This window comes from Mesoplodon mirus, assembly GCF_964341445.2.
Source record: "Mesoplodon mirus genome assembly, chromosome: 10".
NCBI classification, from domain to species: domain Eukaryota; kingdom Metazoa; phylum Chordata; class Mammalia; order Artiodactyla; family Ziphiidae; genus Mesoplodon; species Mesoplodon mirus.
Genome location: NC_138986.1, coordinates 18359274 through 18383556, shown reverse-complemented (window position 1 = coordinate 18383556; position 24283 = coordinate 18359274). Strand labels below are relative to the sequence as shown.

At 36.9% G+C, this 24283-nt stretch overlaps 1 long non-coding RNA gene across 1 annotated transcript in view; it reads right to left on the bottom strand.

The window, feature by feature from the left end:
* LOC309810921 overlaps positions 1-24283 on the bottom strand; it is an 88940-nt gene that overhangs the window by 4616 nt on the left and 60041 nt on the right. The window contains exons 3-4 of the long non-coding RNA XR_014295076.1: positions 23791-23894; positions 21542-21598 (exon numbers count right to left, since the gene is read on the bottom strand). This is a non-coding gene — a long non-coding RNA (uncharacterized lncRNA). The remainder of the gene's footprint in view (positions 1-21541; positions 21599-23790; positions 23895-24283) is intronic.

Genomic DNA, 24283 nt, shown 5'->3' with positions numbered 1-24283 from the left:
GTGTGTAGAAAAGGGAACCCTCTTACACTGTGGGTGGGAATGTAAATTGATGCAGCCACTATGGAGAATAGTATGGAGGTGCCTTAAAAAACTAAAAATAGAACTACCATACGACCCAGCAATCCCACTACTGGGCATATACCCTGAGAAAACCATAATTCAAAAAGAGTCATGTACCAATATGTTCATTGCAGCTCTATTTACAATAGCCAGGACATGGAAGCAACCTAAGTGTCCATCAACAGATGAATGGATAAAGAAGATGTGGCACATATATACAATGGAATATTACTCAGCCATAAAAAGAAATGAAATTGAGTTATTTGGAGTGAGGTGGATGGACCTAGATTCTGTCATACAAAGTGAAGTAAGTCAGAAAGAGAAAAACAAATACCGTATGCTAACACATATATATGGAATCTAGAAAAAAAAATGGTTCTGAAGAACCTAGGGGCAGGACAGGAATAAAGACACAAACATAGAGAATAGACTTGAGGACATGGGGAGGGGAAGGGTAAGCTGTGACAAAGTGAGAGAGTGGCATGGACATATACATACACCACCAAATGTAAGGTAGATAGCTAGTGGGAAGTAGCTGCATAGCACAGGGAGATCAGCTCGGTGCTTTGTGACCACCTAGAGGGGCGGGATAGGGAGGGTGGGAGGGAGATGCAAGAGGGAGTGGATATGGGGATATATGTATACATATAGCTGATTCACTTTTTTATACAGCAGAAACTAACACAATATTGCAAAACAATTATACTTCAGTAAAGATGTTAAAAAAAAAAATTCCTCCCAAGCAAAATTCCAGCCTGCCCAAATTTCTACACAGTGTTGCTTCTGAGTGAAATTGAAAAAGCAAGTGGAGCCAATTTATATACCCTATACTTCTTTAACATATTTAGTAATTCACAAGCCTTAGAAAGCCTTATGCAGCTGAAAGCTTGGTGTCTATGGTTGAGTTGTGTGTGTGAGTGTTGGGTTGATTTGCTTTTTTATGCATCTCAAAGTCAGTTACAAAAGGAAGATAAGTTATTTTGTGAAACTCAAACTCTTTCAACCATAGTACTTGTGACAACTGCTACTGCATGTTTTATCAAATGACATGTGGACTGGGCTTCCCTGGGGGCGCAGTGGTTGAGAGTCCGCCTGCCGATGCAGGGGACAAGGGTTCGTGCCCCGGTCCGGGAGGATCCCACATGCCACGGAGCGGCTGGGCCCGTGAGCCATGGCTGCTGAGCCTGCGCATCCGGAGCCTGGGCTCCACAACCGGAGAGGCCACAGTGAGAGGCCCGTGTACCGAAAAAAAAAAAAAAAAAAAAAAAGACATGTGGACTTAAATTGAGATAACACATTTTTAAACTACTGGGACTCTTTGAAATTAAATGTACAGGCAAGGTTATACACATTGGAGATGCTAGATCCCCACAGAACCAAGAGATAACATGGTATAGAAGACAACATAGCTATTTGCACCTTGCCTCACCTCCAATTCTGGAAGCTGGCTTAATTCCATAACCAATCCTGATTGCATCTGGTCAAAAGTATCTTGTTCTGTTCCACAGAAGTCCTGTGAATCTGACTTGTCCCTGGCCATCTTCATTCTGTAGTACCCAAGGGAGGTCAGATATTTTAGTCACACCTCAAAACGTGCCTGCCCCACAGCAAAGCAAGCAATCCATTTAACACCTTAACTTTCCCAAGCAGACCAGACCTAACCTAAAATTAACCCTTCCATACAAAGTGACCCAAATCTGGTGTCTGAATACAGGCCTTTTAAAAGACTTGTTCAAGGGAAGGCATAAGACTAACTACTCCGGTGTACTCACAATCCTTCTTTCTTCTGCTACCACCCCCCTGCCCAGATTCCACTTCTGTGATGATTCTGGATTAGCCTACTGAGCACAGGATTCAAAAATAGAGGCTCAGGTTCTCATAAAAATGTTCTACAACTTTAGGTCAAAATCACATTATTAATTGTGGTATTTTGCTCAGTTCCCAGCCCAGGTAATTTTATTCAGTTCACCAAAGTATGCCTTTGCAGTTTCAATTGAACTCCTTCTTTCCTCATTATTAAATAGAATAGCCAAAAAACTATAGGTCTGCTAGCTTTCACCCTACAAAGAGATATATTTTTCAGTAGGTGAAGTGATGCCCTACTTATTCCCTTTCCCTGCCACAGATTTGCGTCTTGTACTAATCGCTTTGACTCTCCAGGACCTGCTAAATTGTCAGTGCCTTTCAGTCTAATCCCTTTAAACTTTAAAAATTATTATTTTTCTGGCATATTGTTTTTTATGTCATGCTATTTTTCAGCGAAGTGGTATTAGGAATGAACAAATGATTATAGAAATGAGCCTCTCCAAAAAGAGGAAACATAAAAAATAAAGGTGACATTGAGAAGTAGAATCTCTCTTTTTTTTTAAGCCCCAAGCTAAAGCACACTGCTCATCCCACTGTGAAGGAATGCTAAGTAAAACTCAGTTTCCTTTCTTTTTTATTTTTTTAAGATTATATCATGTGTACTAAGTTTATAGAAAAACAGCCTCTGCTTTTATAGAGCGTGAGAGTCCTTGCTTTATCACAGGAAGAAATCTGTAGACTGTCAGGTTCTAAAAAGCTGTGGGTTCATTCATTGGCCAGAAGGCAGCATGATGACAATGGGCCAGGGGTGTCAGGCTCTGAGGAGTAGTACGAGTAAACAACACTTCCTAACATCTAGTAATGAATAAGGTTCTACTTAGTCTTTCCCCAAAAATAACCCCTTGTCACTTTTCCCATTCACCTAATATTCCCCTATATAAATCCTAGTTATTGTAATTTTACTTGTTATAAATATGCTCAGGAGAAGACCTGGTTTTAGAGAATGAATCATCTCTCTACTCATTGGTGTCTTTATAAAATTTTAGACTAGTAGAAATCCAGTAAACTAATAAATGACAGAGTCAGATCTACTACAAATGGCTGTTGCTGAAGAGAAGCAAGGGCATTACCTTGACATTTAGTGATAGAACTTTAGCAAATGGCAGTTCTTAGAAGAGAGTTTAAATGGGAGTGAAGTTTGAAGGTCTCTGTAAGAAGGGGAAATTTTCCAAACATCATATGTATAATTGTTCTTGCATTAACCAAAAATTTAAGGTATGTAGACTTGAGCTCACAAAAATAAGTAAATAATAGATGTTCTCTTAGTCAACAGTTAACAAATGTTTATTGAGTACCTACTACATGCCAGGAAATTTCTAGGCACTGAGGATGCAATGGAAACAAGGCAATGTCCCTTTTCTCAATACAAGCTCTTACATTCAGAAGAAGAAAGAAAGAGGGTAAACATGTAAATAGACAAGATCATTTCAGGAGATAGTAAGTGCTATGAAGAAGATAAAATAAAGTATAACTGGGAGTTACTGATGAGATGGCATTTGAATTGAGACCTGTTGAAGTCATGCATATCTGACCATGTCTTTATAAACGTGGTTCTGAGATTGGCTTTCCCAATTTGAAATAGGTGTTTCAGAATAAGGGCCTTACCTCCATATCTCTCTCCACGTATCATTTTTTTGTTTTTTCCTATCTTTTTTCCTCTGTCTCCCAATCTAACCTTCCTCTCTTTCTACCTTTATGCCTACAGGTCACTCTCCTTTTTCTTCTCTCTCCCCTTCCTCTTTTCCCTTATACCTTCCATTTTGCTTTCTTCCTACCTCTTCCCCTCAAGCTCATTGCTTCCTCTCTGCAATGTTTTCCTTAGCTTCTTAAAAAACGTGTCTGCTTGGCCCACTGGGGCCACCTGAATTTCTGTTCTAACACTTTCCTTCCCGTAAAGCAAAACTCTTTGTATTTCTTGAGGAATTTAACAAATATAGCCTTACATGTGCTTCTCTAAAGTAGTTATGTCCTTCTTAACTTACTTTAGCCTCTGAGTTCTCTCTCTGTGCCCCTTACTAGGAAAAAAAATTGAGATATGCAGTGTTATACCAGGTCAATAATACATAAATATTTGAAAATTTTTGAGTGTTTTGATTCTTCTGAATACATGTAAATTTTAAAACACAGTGCTATATTTTATATTTGGAGGAAGTATGTGCTCCAATTTTATGCTTTTAACTGCAATCTCATCGATGTGCTTCAATGATTTTCTCTACAATAAAAGTATGCAATTATCTATACTTATTATGAAAGTCATCTTAATAGAACTTTTATTAAAACGGGGAAGGCTTAATGTACCATAATAAGACACACTGAAAATATTTATTTTCAGCTACAGCCTCATAAAAAATGTATGTTTCCTTAGAAAGGAACTCTGTACAGAATTATTTTGTGTTAATTCTACTAAAATGGAAGTATCTTTTACAAATTAATACATAGATAAAGTAACACATTCTGGTAGGTAATTTCTAATTTTTGTTGTAATTTTCTTGAACAAAACTATAAGTTTGAAACTATTTACAAAGTCAAGTAATGACTTAAATAGGACTGGGTAAAAATAAGAAAGAACAATGACATAAACATTTAAACAATGTCGAACAGGACTCACTGTAAAGATATTTCACCCCAGTACATTCTCATTTCAGAAATATGGTAAATACAGGGACTTCCCTGGTGGTCCAGTGGTTAGGGCTTGGCCCTTTCACTGCCAGGGCCCAGGTTATATCCTTGGCCAGGGAACTAAGATCCTGCAAGCAGTGCAGCAAGGCCAAAAAATAAAAGAAAATAAAATAGAAAATTTTAAAAATTAAAAGAAAAGAAATGTGGTAAATACTGCATGTTTATCTGGTAAAATATACAGTAATAAGACACATCCTCAAACTGATGAAACTCCTATATGTTTAGAAGATTCTACCACCACAGACAGTATTCCCCGGCCAATAACCCTTCCTTGGCATGCTCACACAGTGTCCCATCTAGCTGCCAGCTTTGGCCTAAGGAGGTTATAGTTTGGCCTCACAGCTTAAACAGGAATTTGTTTTTTTATCAAAAGGGAGTACACCTTTATCTTCTGAATTTAAGGATAGGCAGGCCCATCTTCCAGAAAGCAAAATATTTCAAAGAGGAAACTCTAGGTGTAAAGGGACCACAGTGAAACAAGAGCACCAGTAGAGTCTGAGGGCTGTGGCAGAAATCTGGGGCATTGGCTACTGGGTATTCGTTTCACTCTACACCAGGACTTCAAGGGGTAATTCCAGGACAGACAGAAGTGTTAAACAAAAGAGATTTTCATCATGTTCTCAAGTGAAAAACCTACAAAGTCCTTTCCACTTCACTCTTCTGACGTAATTGCTCTGTGCCTTCATTTCCGCAGTCTGAAAGTGGGAACTGGATAAATCTCATAGTGTTGTTGTGGGGATTGAATTAGTTAACTCAGTTGAAACACTTAGAATCATCCCTAAAGCATATTTATCATTCAGTTAATGACAGCTATTGTCCTTGCTGCCACTGCTGCTGTTGTTATGGTAGTTAGTAGTACCAAGTGCAGAGATGGTACTAAGTATGTGGTTGTGGGACTTAAAAGAATCTGTAAATCTGAAACATATACGTAACCTAGATGCTAGAAACATCCATGTTTACCATCTTTTTCTAAGATCCTGGTCAGATATATTTCATCATTAAACTCATCTTTCTAATTACCTAGAAAGAAAGTTTTATAAGTCTAGTTTTATTTAATATATTCTAGGCAACTATGCTTGAAAATGCTTTAAGGAATAGAGAAAACAAATTTAAATTACGCTCCTAGTTTTCAGGGAAACAACCAACATAAGAGACCATTATCATCTGTGGGAGAGTTATTCGGGAACTATGGGATTTACCATATAAAACAGATAAGGAGGACTTTGCCTATCTTGGTAAGTTGTTTGCAAAATGGCTGATTTAATATCCTTCTCTGCACCACAGGGAGTTTCCTCCTATGATGAATCTGGATCTGGCTATGTGACTTGCTTTGGCCGATAGAATAATAGCAAATGTGGTGCAAGCAACAGAGTGAAAGGTGCTTGTATTAGTCAAGGTTCTCAAGAAAAAAAGAACAAATAACACTCCCTAACACCATACACAAAAATAAACGCAAAATGGATTAAAGACCTAAATGTAAGGCCAGACACTACGAAACTCTTAGAGGAAAACACAGGCAGAACACTCTATGACATAAATCACAGCAAGATCCTTTTTGACCCACCTCCAAGAGAAAAGGAAATAAAAACAAAAATAAACAAATGGGACCTAATGAAACTCAAATGCTTTTGCACAGCAAAGGAAACCATAAACAAGATGAAAAGACAACCTCAGAATGGAGAAAATATTTGCAAATGAAGCAGCTGACAAAGGGTTAATCTCCAAAATTTACAAGCATCTCATGCAGCTCAATATCAAAAAAACAAACAATCCAATCCAAAAATGGGCAGAAGACCTAAATACACATTTCTCCAAGGAAGATATACAGATTGCCAAGAAACACATGAAAGAATGCTCAACATCATTAATCATTAGAGAAATGCAAATCAAAACTACAATGAGATACCTCACACCGGTCAGAATGGCCATCACCAAAAAATCTACAAACAATAAATCCTGGAGAGGGTGTGGAGAAAAGGGAACCCTCTTGCACTCTTGGTGGGAATGTAAATTGATACAGCCACTATGGAGAACTGTATGGAGGTGCCTTAAAAAATGAAAAATAGAACTACTATATGACCCAGCAATCCCACTACTGGGCATATACCCTGAGAAAACCATAATTCAAAAAGAGTCATGTACCAAAATGTTCACTGCAGCTGTATTTACAATAGCCAGGACACGGGAGCAACCTAAGTGTCCATCAACAGATGAATGGATAAAGAAGATGTGGCACATATATACAATGGAATATTACTCAGCTGTAAAAAGAAACGAAATTGAGTTATTGTAGTGAGGTGGATGGACCTGGAGTCTGTCATACAGAGTGAAGTAAGTCAGAAAGAGAAAACAAATACTGAATGCTAACACATATATATGGAATCTAAAAAAAACGGTCATGAAGAACCTAGAGGCAAGATGGGAATAAATACACAGACCTACTAGAGAATGGACTTGAGGATATGGGGAGGGGGAAGGGTAAGCTGGGACAAAGTGAGAGAATGGCATGGACATATATACACTACCAAATGTAAAATAGACAGCTAGTGGGAAGCAGCCGCATAGCATAGGGAGAACAGCTCGGTGCTTTGTGACCACCTAGAGGGGTGGGATAGGGAAGGTGGGAGGGAGAGAGACGCAAGAGGGAAGTGATATGGGGATATATGTATATGTATAGCTGATTCACTTTGTTATAAGGCAGAAACTAACACACAAATGTAAAGCAATTATACTCCAATAAAGATATTTTAAAAATTACAATTACTTTAATATATAAATTGACCAGGTTTCTGGAAATTGCAAGAGAATTTTTAAAATAATAAATAAATAAATAAGCTTTAAAAGTTCATTAAAGAATATCAGTAAACTCCAGTATATTAAGAAAGCATAGAAATTAAGAGAAACAAACAAATAAAGAAAAAGAGTGAAAACGAAATCTACGAAACTTGTGACAATGGAAGAAATCAGTCTAATATATCATATGTGTACCTGTATATCAGTCCTAAAAAAGGAAGTGACTTTGGTAAAGATCTAGTTGAACTTTACCTCAAATTAGAGAATCAAAGCAAAACTTTGGAAGGTTATCAGTAAACATCTGACACTGATGTAAATGCAATTGTAAATTCAGTTAAAATGTTCAATATTGAAGGTAACATTATTTGATTTTTGTTGATAATATAATAAATACAAATTTTGGAAGAAAAAAAGAAACAATAGATTTTTATATTATATAAAATATTAATATTATATTATTATGCTAAAATACATTATATTATATTAATGCATATAGGTTTATAATTTAATATATTAAATATACTATAATGATAACATTTATAATACAATAATATATTATTTGTATATATAAAACCTATTGGTTCTGTTTCTTTTGTGAACACTAATACAAGCATCTTTCACTCCTCTGATTGCATCACATTTCTCTCTCACTCTCTCTCTCTATAAATATATATAGAGAGAGATAGAGAGAGGGAAAGAGAGATTTATTTATTCTAAGGAATTGGCTCAGGTGATTATGGAGGCTGAGACATTTCATGATCTGCCACATGAAAACTAGATACCCAGAAGTGCTGATGGTTCAAGTTCCAGTCCAAGTACAGAAGACTGATGTCCTAGCTTGAAACCAGTCAGGCAAAGAGAGCAAATTCTCTCTTACTCACTCCACCTTTTTTTCTAGTCAGGCCTCCAAGGAATTGGATGAGGCCCATCCACATTGGGGAGGGTAATCTTCTTTATTCAGGCTAACAATTCAAAGGTCAGTCTCATCTCAAACACCTTCACAGACATACCCAGAATAATGTTTAACTAAATATGTGGGCACCCGTGGCCCCATCAAGTGGACACATAAAGCTAGCCATCAGTGTTCATCAGCAGGCTTCCCCTCTTTTGCTGCTGGACTCTTCCTCCATCATGTAAACAAGTTCAGGTGAACCGGCCGGAGGCTGAGGAACCACATTGCAGAGAGAGACTGCATGTCCACCTGTCTCAGCTGAGGTCCCAAATGCATGACTGAATTCCACCCCCACCAGCCAGACCACACAGGCCCACAGAAATGTGAGAAACAATAATTGTTTGAGGTTTAAACCATTAGGTTTTGAAGCAGCTTTTTATATAACAAAAGCAAACCGATTTGCTAACTGAACACAATTTTAAAAGCTGATGTCACAGTTAAAACCAAGACCATATTTTAATCTGTGCTTAATAAATTTCAGTCTAAGACAGAAAATTCTACTCTGTACCTGTTGCTTGGATACAGGGCATGTGAAATATGTAAAACTCTTTTGGTTTTTTGTTATTAGCATCAAAGGATTTATACAAATTTTTTAAATAACAGATCAAACTTTTAAAAATCATAGTTGAGCAGACACAAATGTAAAATGAATCCCAGGGTCAACTTACAAAAAATGGCAAGAAGCAAATTAAATTTTATGTGAGTATAAAAAAATACTGGAGATACCACTTCAGTTCTAAAATAATGACATAAACATTAACTTCAAGCACCTTCAATATCAAATAGTAAAAGGTTTTGTAACCTAATTCACATTCTATAAAATTCAGTAAGGTGCACAATTCAGTAGATTCTAAAATATTTAGAGTTGTGCACAATTCAGTAGATTCTAAAATACTTAGAGTTGTGCACAAATACCAGAATATTTCATCACCCTAAAAAGAAACCCTGTACCTGTTAGTACGCAATGCCCTCTTCTTCCCCCCACTAGTCCCTGGCAACCACTAATCTACTTTCTGTCTCTATAGATTTGCATATTTTGGACACTTTACATAAATGGAATCATACCATATGTGGCCTTTTATACTGGCTTCTTTCACTTAGCCTTGTGTTAAAGTTCATCCATGCTATAGCATTTATCAGTACTTAATTTCTTTTCATTGCCAAATAATATTATACCGGATAGATATACCATATTTTGTTTATCCATTCATCAGTTTATGGGCATTCAGGTTGTTTTAGTTTCTTACTACTATGAATAATACTGCTATAAACATTTGTGTACAACTTTTTGCATGAACATATGTTTTCAATTCTCTTAGATATACACCTAGGAGTGAAAATGCTGGGTCATATGTTAACAGTATGCTCAACATTTTGAAGAACTTCCAAACTGTTTTCCACAGTGGCTGCATTATTTTTCATTCCAGTCAGGAATGTATAAGGGTTCCTATTTCTCCCCATCGTTAACATTTGTTATTTTCCTTTCTATTTTTATTTTTTTATTATAACCATCCTAGTTGATGTGAAATGATTTTGGTTTTGATTTCCATTCTCCTGATAACTAATGATGTTGAACATCATTTACATGCTAATTTTCCAACTAAGAATCTTCATTAGAGAAATATCTGTTCAAATCATTTGCCCATATTTATTTAGGGTATTTTTCTTCTTATTTTTCAGTTGCAAGAGTTCCTTATATATACTAGATACAATGTTCTTATCAGATATACGATGTGTGAATATTTTATTCCATACTGTGGGTCATTTTTTCATTTTCTTGATGTTCTTTGAAGCACAAAAATTTTTAATGTTGATAAAGTCCAATTTGTCTATTTTTCTTGTGTTGCTCATGCTTTTTGTGTTATATTTTTAAAACTACTGCTTAAACTAAGATCGTGAATATTTACTCCTATGTTCTATCACTTCAGATCTTACTTATAGGTTTTATCCATTTTGAGTTAATATTTGTATTGATAGATAGGGTGAGGCAGGGTCCAACCTTATTCTTTTGTATATGAATATGCAGATGTCCCAGCATCATATGTTGAAAACACTATTCTTTCCCCCATTGAACTGTCTTGGCACGGTTGTCAAAAGTCAATTGACCATAGATGGGTGGGTTTACCTCTAGACTCTCAGGTTAAAATGTTATGTGATCTATGTGTCTATCCTCATGCAAGTAACACACTGCCTTGATTACTGTAGCTTTGTAGTAAATTCTGAAATCAGGAAGTGTGAGTCTTCCAACACTGTTTTACTTTTTCAAGATTGTTTTGGCTTTTCTGGGTCCCTCACATTGCCTTGTGAATTTTAGGATTCGTTTGTGCCTTACTGCAGAAAGGGGAGTTGGAATTTTGATAGGGATTGCATTAAGTCTGTAGATCACTCTGGGGAGTACTGCGACCTTAACATGAGTAAGTCTTCCCACCATGAGCACGGTATGTCTTTTTATTTATTAGGTCTTCTTTAATTTCTTTCAACAATGTTTTGTGGTTTTCAGTGTACAAGTCCTGTGCTTCTTTGGATAAATTTATTCATAAGTATTTTATTCTTCCTGATGGAATAGTAAATAGAATTGTTTTCTTAATTTCATTTTGAGATTTTTTTATTGCTAGTGTACAAAAATACAATTATATTTTGTACAGTCATCTTGTATTGTGCAACTTCACTAAACTCTTTTTTTGCTCTAATACTCTGTGTGTTTGTGTGTGTGTACACTTAGTGTTTTATGTGATACATATTATCATATATATATGATATTGTCATCTGCAAACAGAGATACTTTTACTTCTTTCTTTCCAATCAGGATGCCTTTTGTTTCTTTTTCCTGCTTAGCTGCCCTGGCTCATACCTCCAATACAATGCTGAATAGAAGGGGTGAGAGTGTACATCCTTGTCTTGTTCTTTATCTTAGAGGGAAAGCATTCAGTCTTTCACCTTAACTATGATATTAGCTGTAGGATTTTGTAGATGCCCTTAATTAGCTTGAGGAAGTTCCCTTCAATTCCTAGTTTGTTGAACGTTTGAGGCTGAAATAGTGTAGGATTGTGTCAGATGTTTGTTTTGTCAAATGTTTGTCTTGAATTTTTGTCTATTGAGATAATTTTTTCTTTACTCTCTTAATATGGCATATTACATTGATTTTCGTATGTTGAAACAACCTTGCATTCTTGGGATAAATCTCACATGGCCATGGTGTTCACTTTTTATATGTTTTGGATTAATTTGCAGGTATTTTGTTGAAGATGATGGTATATTTCTTCATAAAGGATATTGGTCTGTAGTTTCCTTTTCTGTGATGTTTTATCTGGTTTTGGTATCAGTGTAATACTGGCCTCATAGAATGAGTTGGGAAGTGTTCTCTCCTCTTCTTTTTTTTTGGAGAGTGGGAGCTATGTGAATAATTGGTATAAATAATTTTTTAAATGTTCGGTAGAATTCACCAGTTTCCTTAGTGATATCCCTAAGCTAATTCTGTAAAGTCTCTGTTCTTTGTCATGTGTGGCCACTGAAATCTTCTTCAGTTAGCTTAAGAATCAGCTAATGATAAGTAATTTTTTTGTAATTCCTGAAACCAATAAATCTCCCATTCTTTACTGAGGAGCTTGTACGCATGTTAAAGTAATCTCCAACAGTCAGCTTACAACTCTGCCTTAGCTCCCACTTCCTGCTTGGCTGCTTCAAGGTCAGCCAGAGGTGAGAGCTAAGGGCCTTCTCGGGTTCTTTCTGAGAATGCACACAGCACTACACATGTGCATGAACTTTTAGATTCCCAGGAGCACGTCCAAACTTACCAAAGCCCCTATGGACACCTCATTGCTCGGCCTTTTCTTTTCAAGCTGTTTTGGTTAATCTGTTATCTGTGCCAACTGTTAACTATCACTTTAGGCATTATGGTTTTGAAACATTTGCCTGCAAATGTTTTTCATAAATGCCTCTTGGGGAGAGGCTTTTAGTACTGGGCAACCTTGAGTCAGATCAAATAGAGACAAGCTTTTCCAGTTGAAAAACCATCTAACAGACCAAATAATATCAATTCTTTGCAAATGCAACTTTGAAAGGGCCCCAGCTCTGTTCTGCTTCCTCAAATACTGGGAATGCAGGCTCTTCTTTTTCAAGGCCACTGCTGAGTTGGGGAGTGGGAGTTTGGAGTTGCTATCCTTACCAATATTTGGTAGATTTTCTTGAATAAATACTTCCTGGCTTGCTTCCTTTAATTAATTTCCAGAGTTCTGGGGAAGAAAAATGATCCTATTTTGCCAGGCTGTTGATGTTGTTGTTGTTGCTTTTATGAAAGGATACATTTTTGGATGCCAGTTTCACTACACATCACCATTAATAGTAAATTAACCTTATCAAAATTGAACTAATATGATACAGTCAGTTCACCAGTATTGACCAGTAATCTTATGACAACTCAATCTTGCATACTAACAGAGGGAAAAATATACTATAATTAATTAATTAATTAATTACAATAAATAAAAATATGCTAGTGCAAATCAGGTATTTCAACCATGAAACATGGCTGCAGGTAGTGACACAGAAATATCTTCTGCAAATATGAAGAACTATTAAGTATAAGCATACTTGTATAAGAGAAACACTATTCAATGGCAGCTCCAGGATCTAAAAGAATAAGTCAGAATTTTTAAAATTAGGACTAGAAATTATAAGATGCATCTAAGAAATTAAGAGTAAATTCTACTCGTAGAGTTAACTCATCAAAATGAAAGCAAAGCCTCTTTATTAGACACAGCCTGCATAAGAATATTAAACTCACTTTGTACTTAAACTCTCACCAAGGATGATTGATGATAGAAGAAAAAACTAAGAAGAAACATATTTTTGTGACCATACTTTTATTTGCTGACACTACAGAAAGCCAAACCTCTACTACACAAAGAATGAGTTCATAATGGAAAAACACCGAAGCATCTAAATTTGACTGTGTACTGTACTAAGTCAAAAACAAACTCAGAAAATGCTCTACGTGAAAACAAAGTTGATTTGCTGTTGATCGTATTGGTAATTTTGCATTTTCTTTCAGCTAGAGGTTTATTTTTAAATTCAATCTCCCCTGACTGAAATGAGGTTTTTTAAAATTGTGTATTTCATATTTGTCCTCACAGCAGTCAATGAGGTAGGTAAGATAAACAGAACTATTCTGGGAGACACAGAATTCTAAATTAGATGATAAAGTATGCCTTAAAATGACATGCAGTGCTTTGTGACCACCTAGAGGGGTGGGATAGGGAGGGTGGGAGGGAGACACAAGAGGGAGGAGATATGGGGATATATGTATATGTAGAGCTGATTCACTTTGTTATAAAGCAGAAACTAACACACCATTGTAAAGCAATTATGCTCCAATAAAGATGTTTTAGAAAAAAATGAAATGGACTAAGTGCTCTTTCAGTTGGATCATTCAGTATTTAAAAGGCCACTTTAATCTGATACCTTTTGGGGCACAGACAACAAAAACACTTAGTTAATGATTGTACATGATTATAAGGGGCAATTTAGAAGTGTATACAGAGCCAAACCCTACCTACAAAGTCATCACAAACCCCTAGGTTAACTAAGAGGACTGCCATTGTCCTTTAAATTACACCACATGGCTTTAAAAAGCTAACATCCTTCTAAGAGTTTGCCTGTCTCTCAGGATAGTGGATTACTCCCTAATCTCACTTATCTGACTTCCCATTGCAATTACAGTCACTTCTACAATGTGAATAATTTATCATCCACTATTAGTTTTATGTGCTTTAACATTGTCTTTCTATGTAGATAATATGCTCCAGGAGTTCTTAAATTTCTCTATCACCCTCTCCTCTCCTATCCTCCCTTCTTTTATTCATGGGGTCTCCTTATTCCATTCCATCCCATTCTCTCCTGGGCAATAAGTGCCTCAGTGCTCCCCTCTACTAGAGCAATTCATTCAAACAGTTTTGAAACCCTAAAATCTTGCCTAATTAATTGAAAGAAACATTTCAACTTTACAGTGGTTCTGTCCTGTCTAAATATAATTTTGAGACTTCCTTCTATTTTACTCCTCATTTTCAAAAACTCATTGTCCAGTCTTATGTCTGTAGAGGGTTACCTATTTTACTGTCCCCATTCCTCATTATCTAGTCACTGAAATATGGATTCTATCTCAACTATGCCACTGAAACAATTTACACTTTACAGACTTTATCTTACTGGAAATTGCTGTAGCGTTTGAAATTGACCACTCTCGCCTTACTAAACACTCTTTCTTTGGCTTCCATAATACTGAACCCTCTTTTCTCAGCCTCCTCCTTGGACCCACTTCATATGCTCAAACGCTTGTTTTGCTCACAGATCTCCTAGATGCTCTCCTCTTTTCACTGTATATACTCTTCATGTGTGATTTCATCTTTCCCTTGGCAACAATTTCTAATGAAATGAATGATTCTTTAGCCAGGAATTTTCTCTAGGGCTTTATGTCTCCATATCCAACTGCCTTCTGAATATCTCCATTTGTATGTCTGACAGGATCCAAAATGTAATCCATACAAAATTGAACTCATTTTTAGTCCCATAATTTCTGCTTCTCCTCTCAGATTCTGTAGCCTAGTGAATACTGCCACTGAATAGCAGATGCACTTGGATTCCTCCCCAAAATCCATCCTTGCCCTCTTCCTCCTTCCTAATAAAACTGAAATTTGTTCAGATTTTCGCCCTCCTCCATGAGACCCCTGAGCTCTAGCCCTGGGGTGTCCTAGTTCATGGAAAATACTTTAAATCAATAATGGTAGAATGATTTCCTTTGCCTGTAAGTGGGTTTGCATGAGCATGTGATAAAATTCTGGTCAGTGACACATGAGCTGATGTCTCCTGAAGTGTTTCTGGGAAAGTTTTCTCACTCTTAATAAAAGACACAGGAAGAAACTTCCCCCTTTGCTGCCCTTGAATATTGTTGGCCTTGGATTGGTACCTGAAACTGTCTCAGTCATCTTGTGTTTCCAGCAAGAATTTGCCTGACAACAAACATGATACAATAGAAGATAGAATCAAAAGAATGGTAAAGAAGCAGAACTAGAGTCCCATTCCTCAGGCTGCTCTTCTCTTGAATGATGGTTCAAATCAGTGGTTCTCAGACTTAGCCTGCAAAGACTTCTAAAATAAATATTGCTCAATTCCACCTCCAGAAATAGATAAAGAATATGTGGTACATATACACAATGGAATATTACTCAGTCATAAAAAGGAACAAAATTGTGCCATTTGCAGAGACGTGCATGGACATAGAGACAATCATACAGAGAAAAGGAAGTCAGAAAGAGAGAAACAAATATTGTATAATATCGCTTATATGTGGAATCTAGAAAAATGGTACAGATGAACTTATTTGCAAAGCAGAAATAGAGACACAGATGTAGAGAACAAACATATGGATACTAAGGGGGGAAGGGAGTGGGTGGGATGAATTGGGAGATGGGATTGACATGTATACACTATTATGTATAAAATAGATAACCAATGAGAAACTACTGTATGCACAGAGAACTCTACTCAATGCTCTGTGGTGACCTAAATGGGAAGGAAATCCAAAAAAGAGGGGATATACACATATGCATAGTTGATTCACTTTGCTGTACAGCAGAAACTAACACAACATTGTAAAACAATTAGACTCCAATAAAAATTAATTTTAAAAAATTCCACCTCTAGAGATTTTGATTAAGTAGGTCTATAGTGGGACTCAAGAATTTGCATCTCTAACAAGTTCCCAGGTGATGCTAGTACGGCTTGTCAAAGGAAAGTACTTTGAGAACCACTGGTTTAAATCACTGACCCAAGTTTCCTACTATGTGCAGCCAAACGCATTTTAATGGATAAAGCTATGCACTCCATTGTCAAAACCAGAATCTTGTGTCTCACTCTAAACTCTCTTCTTTTCTCCACATGTACAATCTACCCTGAAATGTTATTCATTCTACCTTCTAAATAGTTCTCATATTTGTATGCTTTTTCCATAGAGAACATCATTTCTTAGTTTAAGCCACCACCATCTCTCCCTTGGATTACTGCAACACTCCAACTAGCCTTCTACTCCCACTCTCTCCCCTTTTAGCAAGCAGTTCACTGCCATCATGGGAAGATTTCAGAAATGCAAATTTTGTCATTTCTCATTTGCTTAAAACTTCACAGAGGCTCCCCAGGCCTTCTAGTACCTTGAACAGTAGTCCTCGGTCCCACATACTGCAGACTCATTCCTGGTTGCTCTGCATCTTACACTTGCCTACAACAGCTTTAGCTTTCCAGAATGTATCTACTTCAGAATGTCTTGAGTTCACTGTGCTCCTGGCTCCTCTATGCCTTTCATATACTCTTCTGTTATTCCACCCTAGCCCTTCTCCTTTACTTGCATGGACCTTATTTATCTCAAATTAAAGGTTCTGTTTAGATATTTCTTCCTAAAAGGATTCTTCCCTGATCTCCCAAGTGTGGGTTTGAGACACCTCCTTCGAGCTCTCACAACACTCTTTTCTTCCCTTCCAACAGCATGTCTTTTATTGCCTCGTAATGACCTCTCTCCTCATCTGTACACTTGGGGGGATCAGGGGCCATGTTGACCTCATCCACCTTATGAATCCCTCACATAATGCTTAGGACCACATTGTCATTATCCTCCTCATCATCTTCATCATCATCTTCATCATCTCATCTTCCTCCTCCTCATCTAACAGACACTAAACTAAAGGTCTTACATATTTAATGTTCTAACTACCGTATCTTGCCCATAAGGAAAATTAGGTTCAAAAAGATTAGATAATTCACCCCAGGGGGCAGTTAGCAATGGAAGGGCAGGATTTGAACCCAAAGCGAGTCTAACCCTAGAGCTCACTCTCCATTCCTTCTTCTGCTAACAGTACAATGACCCTTGATTTTCCTCCAGGAAACCACCCCCTCTCCACCAGTTCCCCACCTTCCCTTGCCTGAGATTCCACTTCTTCTATTACCAGCCATCCCTCCCAACACCGGCAGCACACCTGTGCCACACATCCAGTGGCCTGAGGGAAGAGGCTTAATTGCAGTTTGCCAGAGGGGTGCAAAGCCTGTCACTGGTCCCATTCCCAGTTCACCCAGGTATCTCTTCACCACTCTCTGGGGAATGACTGCCCAGTGATCCTTTTCACTACACAGGTAAGACTGGGCGTATATTGGAGAGAAAGTGCTATCCTTTCAAGAATTTATATAGTATGCCACAATCCAAATTCTGAAAACACTAGGTTCTAAGAGGAAAAATAAGTGTGAATGGACTCTTTAGGTTTGATAAATTAATAAAGCTAATAGAACAAAAAGAAAAATTATTCTGAAATACAAAAATGAAAAATCCAACTGTTTATAAAGCCCATCTCCAGGCCTCTCCTGACACTTGCACACTCCTCTGTTGCTATCCTGTCTGCCTCTGTGGCATATGACAAATTCTGTGAACTCTTGAGCACAAGGACTGTTTTTCATCCCTGGATGCCCATCATCGACAACAGTTCCTGACATAATACTCGTGGTCAAAAAAAATGCGAAATCAGTTGTGCATATAACCCAATGTTTCCATCAAAGTCTCTTCCCTCTCAGCAAGATAGCTGAAAAAGAAATTTGGTTGAATAATTCTGAATTTGAGCTTTAAATTTGTCTGACCAGAGGCGAGTGTTAGTATCTGAGAATTAAAATGGAAAGTTAAGTTGTCCTCTCTTCTGTCATCTCCAATCCTCTGAGGCAGAGAAATTTACATAACTGTCACCCTGCACATATTCCATCCAAATTTCACTTTGCTGCCACTCATGGCCCCTCTGACCCTGGAGTAGCACTCTCTTATGCCTTAATCAACTTCCTTCACTCTGGGGCAGCCTATATACAGCCTCTCATTTTCTACACAGGCAGGCATCTTGAAACCATTCAGTATTCTCTAGTGACAAGGCCACGCATGATAGAGCAGAGGGAAGGGCAAGATGAAGGACATACCCCGGGGCCCTCCTGCCATCACTCCTCTCTTGCCTTAGCCAGGCAGTGGCTGCCCTGGAGAAACAGTGCACAGATGCCTGGCAGCCTACTGGAGCAATCTATTCTTGACACTGAAGAATTTTTTTTCTAGTCAGCACTGTGATACTGTAATGAGTAGACTCAGAGCCTCAAAATTAAACCTTCCTGATAAAAGAACATCCTGAAGATTGTTTGACCTATATCACCGAAATTCGTTTTAATGCATGGTGACTCAATGTTTGTTCATTGCAAACATAAACAGGGCTGATTTTTAAGGGTGTGCCTGGTTAAACATATGGTAGACACCCTCTTTATTAAGACTAACACCTGGTTAGAAGCTGCAGTTTATTTTGTGGAGAGTGTTTAGTTTTCACACAGAATAGAAATTGAGAAAGAGGTAGTTAAATGAAATTGACAGATGTCAGATCATGAGTGTCCTTCTATATCCTTCATTTTTACTATAAAGGACACTATTAGGACCCTTGGCAAAACTTTGAATGGGGTCTGAAGATTAGAGGGAGGTGATGTATCATTGTTAATGTCTGATTTTGATGGCTGTATTACCGTCATCTTGGGCACCTACCATATGCAAAGAACTGTGAGGTACAGAAAAAAAGGACAAGAATTGTCCCAGGTTAATTACAGTGTAACAGGAGAGATATCAGGTGCATGTAAAAGATGGGACCTCAGACACTCCTGAGAGAAATTTTGTATAGTTTTTTGAACCAGGGTTTCTCTATGGTCCATTAGAATCTTTCTTCAGATACTTTTACACCTTGATTCTGATATTTTGTCCTATTTTAAGGGACTTATAGAGTTTGGTTTGTTAGGTTGGGAAAGAAAATCTTATGTACAATTGTGTTTTAATGGTACATTCCACAAAGCTTAACAGTTCTTCCTTTATTTACCTTGTTTTTCTAGGAGAAATGTATGGAATTAAAACAGACTAAAGGACTAGGCTGTATAACACTATTTCAGGAACCTCAAACTTAAAGCCAAGGTATATGAGCTCCAATCCTCACTCTATTAATAAACTACTTGCTGTGCAAATTTTGGAAAATATTGACCTCATGAGGTTGTCCTGAGGAGCATATTAGATGATTTGTAAAAGTAAGTTGACAATCATTGTAAAGCAATTATACTCCAATAAAGATGTTTAAAAAAAAAAAGTAGGTTGACAAAGTATAATATGCAGTATAAAAATAGTGTGTCATATTTAAAGAAGTTACTAAAATAAGAAGATAAACACAAAGCCTGTGTGAAAAAGAACACATGAGACTGCTTTTTGCTAGAATTACCTGTTTTCTCTGCATACTTTCAAAGACCTTTGGAGTAGGGAAGAATTTCTGAATCTTAAGTGCTTGTCTGAGAAGTCTAAAGAGGTAGAAGTCCTCTTCTACTATGTGATATTTAGATTACATCTATAAGTCAATTTAACTCAATAGGTGCTAGATTGTATTTTTGGTTATTTGGCATAAAGGTGCAAATCAAAAATTGAAGTTCAAACTCTTCTCTCTTCTCTCTCTTCTCTCTCTTCTCTCTTCTCTCTCCAAGAAAATGTATAAATACTCCACCAAGTCACATCTTGTTACGAGTCATTTGATTACTGGTAGCTGGCATGTAGAGCAATGAAAATGCAGTTTTAAAAAATTAAATGCTGAGCTGGTCGCACTCAGACACCAGGCAAATATAAATATGAATCCTGTGATTTTATCATAAGGAGGCTACTTGTCTTATTTATTTCCCACTTCCAGCACAGTGTCTGATCATAGTAACCACTCAGTAACTATTTGTTTTACATGATCTGGTAAAATAGAAACAGCCAGAGAAAATAGCTAGATCAGAATATGGACTGTGGTAAGTTTTCTTCTTTGCTATGCTTTTCCTTTCTTTTCTCTAGAAGCCAAAAGTGTTTTCTATACAGGTAACTCATACCAGCAATTCCCTTACAGCAAATTTCCAAGTAACTGTAAGTCTCCTTAAAAGGTTACATAGAGAAAGTCACTGTTCACAGTGGTTAGAAAGCATTCTAATGAGACAGACTTCAGCTTTTTGAAAAGGATATGAAGTAACCTGAGCCCTGCACAATAGGCTCTTACCCCAGACTACCCTGTATAGAGCTGCTTCTTACAACATGATTTGCAGGGGGAGCAATCATGAAGGAAGAATAAATTAAACATGCAACCATTTTTCAAAGTGAGTTATTTTATATTCTAATAGTTTTTATATGAGACACTTTCTAATTAATCTCAAACTCTTCAACATAAGCACTGAAAAATAAACCCTTAAATTTCTTTTCTCTATGCAAAATGTAAAATTGAGGCTAAGAATCTATACTGATTGTGGGTCTGGTTCATCCAATGACACTGCAAATTCTTTAACTTTCTTCCCATCTCCCTACAAAGTATTATAAACCAAGAAGAATTTTCAACTTGAACATCATTGTATATTTAGGGGATGTGGTAGACACAAATGACAAATCTGTATTAAAATGAAAATATAGATACAAGGTCTAGAAACACTGTTTGTCTGTTTTTAATTTGTTTAAGTGGATGTGCTGTATGTCATGAGGCCAGGAAGAAAACAAGGTTATCATGTTACAGTCAGAACCTGGAGAAGTTAGAAGCCTTTGTCCAGACAGGTATGGACAGAAACCACCCAGAGGAAGACTTTTCCAAGCTTTGAATATGCCAGTGCAAGAAGAAAAGAGTACAAAAAACAACTAAGATAAAAAGATCAAAGATGGTGGGTCTGAGAGACAGTAATACAAGGAGGGAGTGAGAGAGAATGAGAAAGTAGAGGAGGAAAATCAAAGATAAATATGTCTATTCCAACGTACTTGAAGAGTTTTAAGAATGTTTATATACACAATGGAATATTACTCAGCCATAAAAAAGAATGAAATAATGCCATTTGCAGCAACATGGATGGACCTAGAGATTGTCATACTGAGTGAAGTCAGACAGAGAAAGAGAAATACCGTATGATAACACTTATATGTGGGATCTAAAAAGAAATGATACAAATGAATGTATTTACAAAACAGAAACAGACTCACAGACTTAGAGAATGAATTTATGGTTACAGGGGCAGAAGGGTGGAGGGAAAGGATAGTTAGGGAATTTGGGATGGACACGTACACACTGCTATATTTTAAAAGGATAACCAACAAGGACTTACCGTATAGCACAGGGAACTCTGTTCAATGTTATGTGGCAGCCTGGATGGAATCGGAGTCTGGGGGGAGAATGGATACATGTATATGTGTAGTTGAGTCGCTTTGTTGTGCACCTGAAACTATCACAACGTTGTTAATTGGCTATACTCTAATATAAATTAAAAAGTTTTTAAAAAAGTGTTTTAGGGGCTTCCCTGGTGGCGCAGTGGTTGGGGGTCCGCCTGCTGATGCAGGGGACGTGGGTTCGTGCCCGGGTCTGGGAAGATCCCACGTGCCACGGGCCGGCTGGTCCCATGAGCCATGGCCGCTGAGACTGCACATCCGGAGCCTGTGCTCCGCAGCGGGAGAGGCCACATCGGTGAGAGGCCCGCATGCCGCAAAAAAAAAAAAAAAAAAAAAAAAAAAAGTGTTTTAAGCTGGGACGAAGTGAGAGAGTGGCATGGACCTATATATACTACCAAATGTAAAATAGATAGCTAGTGGGAAGCAGCCACATAGCACAGGGAGATCAGCTCAGTGCTTTGTGACCAACTAGAGGGGTGGGATAGGGAGGGTGGGAGGGAGACGCAAGAGGGAAGAGATATGGGGATATATGTATATGTGTAGCTGATTCACTTTGTTATAAAGCAGAAACTAACACACCATTGTAAAGCAATTATACTCCAATAGATAAGTTTAAAAAAAAAATAAATGTGATGGTAAGAACTCAAAAAAAAAGAATGTTTAGATACTTTGACATGGTAATTTTACTTCTAAGAGTATATAATAAAGGAATAGTGTGAACTTTGAATAAGGCATAAGAGTAATTTATGTTGAAAAAAACTGGAAATAATCTTGTGCAAAATAGGAAAATATTAAGTAAATTATGAAGTACTAATAAGATGGAATACTTAAGATGTTTACTCTTGGATAGAGTATTTCAATGACATGAGAAATTATTATGGCAGAATGTTAAGAAGAAAGAATAAAATTGTAACTAAAGTAAAATGTCAACTTTGAAAATAAAAAAGAAATAAAGCTTGAAGTAAATATTTTTAAATGGTAAAAAAAAAAAAAAGATAAACATGTCCATTCCAAAGAGAAATTCCTGGGACCAAAGACAACAATCCCACCTACTACATGGCCAGCAGTGGCTTAAAACCCTTCTTAGCATATCTTTGAATTTGTAAGAGTTTATCTTCTCATGACTCTTTGTCCCTAGCCCCTGCATCTACTCATGCTGTTTATTTCACCCCATGTCAACCTAATCTGGAAACCTCAGAATCAAGCATTATCATCAATTTTCATAAAATTGAAACTCACCCTGAACATTTCTGAGTTGAGTAGAAATCTACCAATGATCTTAATCATCAGGATGACTGCTGGGAGAATGAATGACGAGATAGAAATACACTTCACATTACATTCTGCCATCTTACTGACCTCATTCCATCTTCCTATCTTCTCTTTCTTTTCGGGAGTGCAACACAAAATCTATTTTCCTGTCTTACTTGCAACATCTTAGCAATGCCACTGAAACTTCTGCACCAGCAATAACTAAGCCCCTGGGTATATATAGAAGGAGGGGAGAGCTGTGGAGGCTGACTTTCTACCAGTAAGTGTCAATGCTTTCTTCAATTTCTTTTTTTTTTTTCTTTAAATCTTTGGCCACACTGTGAGGCATGCGGGATCTTAGTTCCCTGACCAGGGGATCAAACCTGTGCCCCCTGCACTGGGAGCGCAGAGTCTTAACCACCGGACCACCATGGAACTCCCACTTTCTTCCATTTAAAGTAGGATGGTGTGAATATCATATTTTCACTTCATTACAACTATGAAACTTCTTAGGGATCTTATGCAGTCAATAAGATCTTATTTTCAAAGAACATTTGTGAACATAAAATGCTTATGATATGATAAATGGGTCATAAAGATATATATGTGATATAATAATTTATATAAAAGTCATATATATTTATAGTTGTAAAAATGACTTCAGAAAAATACATAAATACTTTAAAAATAAAATATTTAAAGTATCTCTGAGCAGTGGAGTTGTAGGTGATTATTACTTTCCCCTTTAGAGTCTTCAGTAGATGTTTTATCATGAAGAATTTTTTTTTTAATCAGAAAGAAAAATATAACTTTACTTTTAAAGATGTCTTAGGGTCGTACTAAGTAAAATTGTTTTTATATTAAAGTAATATCTGGTTAGAGTTACAGAAAGCAGGTGAAGTCATTTCAAGTTTCCCTTTAAATGTGAAATACATACGTTACTTGTCCTTGAAACTCAAGCCATTTGATTCCTTGAGACACTATGAATTTGACTTCTCTTTGGGGAACTCAATCCTTTTCAGACTTTAAGTGATACATTAGCTGAAAAGAAAGAGAAAAAGACAGAGAAATTGTAAAAATAATGCATAAACTAGAGATGCAGTTGCATATATTTTTTAAACAATTTCTTTCAATAAAAATTTTCTTTATGAAGGATTTAACCAAGTTTTATAGTTTGAGGACTTAGCTATGATCTTCTAAAGTTTGGTGAAATGATGAAATTCTACCTGAGGGCCAACATTTTAAAAAGTTGTTGATAATGATAATGATATGAATAAGAAAAGTTCCTGTCCTTAAGCACTTCAGATTCTATGGAAGACACTCAAGACACTGGTAGGAATACACAATTCCTTTCTTGCCTTGAGCCTCTAATTACAATTAATGCTTAATTTTCACCTCTGAAAAAATATTGTTACTACTTTGAAGAAATC